This window comes from Gadus chalcogrammus, chromosome 21 (assembly GCF_026213295.1).
Source record: "Gadus chalcogrammus isolate NIFS_2021 chromosome 21, NIFS_Gcha_1.0, whole genome shotgun sequence".
Classification (NCBI taxonomy): domain Eukaryota; kingdom Metazoa; phylum Chordata; class Actinopteri; order Gadiformes; family Gadidae; genus Gadus; species Gadus chalcogrammus.
The window spans coordinates 5,020,975-5,023,474 of record NC_079432.1 but is presented as its reverse complement, the minus strand read 5'-3'; positions in this window follow the sequence as shown (position 1 = coordinate 5,023,474).

The following is a 2,500-nucleotide window of genomic DNA, read 5'->3' as shown; positions in this document are numbered from 1 at the left end:
AAGGCAATAAGTTCTTGAAGTTGGTGATACGATGGCACTATTCATTTCAATTAATCAGACCCATAATCAGTTGTCTGAGTCATACTTGTGTTGGTTATGTTGGGTGTTATATTTCTACAGACAGAACATGGATAATATTCAATCTTCAGTGGGAGTGGGAACACAAATGAATAAACCATTTATTGATTCATGTTTTTTTCTTTTGGTTGTCAGTTTTGTTCTGTGTTATGTTCAGTATGAGAACTTACGTTGAATTCAGAATGCACTTAGTTGGTCTTTGTTTCTGAAATGAGATGGGATGAACTATTATGTCTCAAACCAAATATATTTCTGCTGTCCCCGGATATCAAATATCTTTTTAATAATTACTCACATTTCTAACCATCATTGCCTTGGCTAGCTTTTACGTCAATTTGAAAAAAGTGTTAAAAAAAATACTACTGTAAATTAATCCATCTACAAATCCAAACCTTCTATGTGCCATGGATCACTGATTGACACCGTTCTCTTCCCATGCACTCTAATACTATCCCCGAAAGAGCTGGTGTGTGCGTTCTTGTTTATGGGTCACTCTACTTTGACCCCTTCAACCGCAGTTTTACCGGTCAACCATGTTTCATCCAGCGCCGACACATACGATCGATCCGTCGCGATTGTTTTCCTCCAAAGTGTATTGACCGATAGGTTGGTGCATTGGCATTCTTTTTAGGGGTGACCCATATGGAACCAGTAGTAGTAGTAGGTTATCCTCACCACAAAACCACCACAAAAGCCATCATCTCCCTTCCGCCCTGTGGACAGTTTGTGCGCGTGCAAAACAAGGAAAGTGACTTGGCTTGTTTGAGTGCGTGGGTGAGTGGTAGTGGTAGCTTTCCAACCCGTTGCCCGTGACCTTATTGTGAGCACCAATAGAAACGTCCCCACCATACGGCCTGACTTAAAGGGGAAATCGGAGGAATGGCTTGGATTACAGTATTTTATTCATACCATAATCCATGATTTATGGTGCTGCTTGTGCATGCCCCTCCGCCCACCCCCACCAGTAAACCACTAAAGGGAAATTCACGACCAGCCTCCTCCGCTCCTCCCCCACCTCCCTCCTCCACCACCAAGCCATCCACCCTCCCCCCTCCCCCCTCCCCCCTCCCCCTGCTTTGAAGTGGCGCAGGTGTGACTTCTCGAACGAGGCCGTGTGGTAACTTTAGATCTGTGGATTGTGACTGTTTAAATTGGATTGACTGGCGAGAAGGGCCGAGTCGGCCTGGAGCTCAGCCAAGACCGGCCAAGCCGAGTGTATGACGTCCAGAAGCCCTGCAGTAAACCTCATCAATCCTTCCTCAGGCTTCTGGCTGTCCCAAGCAAGCAGAACATTTTGTCATTGTGCGCTTTGTCCGAAGCTACCCCCCCCCCACACCCCTCCCCCGAGTACAATTCGTATGATCCATCCCGTCACGGCCCGTGGTCGGCTGGCTGGATCCCGACGTGTCTGCGTGGTGGACTGTGTTGTGATCCCATGGGTCTGCTGCATTTTGATCCAGTGCATTCTGGGTAGAAAACGTGGCTTGTGTGAGTCACCGCAAGACAACAACCTAGTGCTGTGAGGTGGATCCAATATGGCAGGGCGAGGTATACAGGGATGGAGAGAGAGAGAGAGAGAGAGAGAGAGAGAGAGAGAGAGAGAGAGAGAGAGAGAGAGAGAGAGAGAGAGAGAGAGAGAGGGAGAGAACGTAATCAAGTCTTTGTGAATGAGAATCGCCCCCTCCCCATTCCCTGCTCCCAACTGTCTGTGTGGTGCTTAAACTGATCAGTTCATGTGAGTCAAACGTGTGTGTGTGTGTTTGTGTGTGTGTGTGTGTGTGTGTGTGTGTGTGTGTGTGTGTGTGTGTGTGTGTGTGTGTGTGTGTGTGTGTGTGTGTGTGTGTGTGTGTGTGTGTGTGTGTGTGTGTGTGTGTGTGTGTGTGTGTGTGTGTATTTGCCCGCCATTGAAATGATGATTCACTGATGAGGGCTTTTTAGCTGAGAAGATGGAGAAGTCACAGACCATTTGAACTTAATTCCTTCACAATTCTAGATACACACACACACACACACACACACACACACACACACACACACACACACACACACACACACACACACATACACACACACACACACACACACACACACACACACACACACACACACACACACACACACACACACACACACACTCTTCCAACCCCCACCATTGCCCGGAGCCTCTACCTTTAAGCAGTCTATATTTAGCTGGGGTGAGTGTGTACTTATGTGCGTGAGGCAGAGAGTGCCCATAGGGTCTTTCTTTCTCTCTCTGGCTCTCCCCTGTGTTCCTACCTCTCTCCCTCTTCTTTCTTTCCCTCCATCTCTCGCTCGTTACCCTGTCTGTACTCCCACGACTCCTCTCTCTCTCTCTTAGCTGGAGTGAGCCCACTGCCTAGGGTCTCTCTCCCTTTTTTCTCTCTGTCTCTCTTTCTCTCTC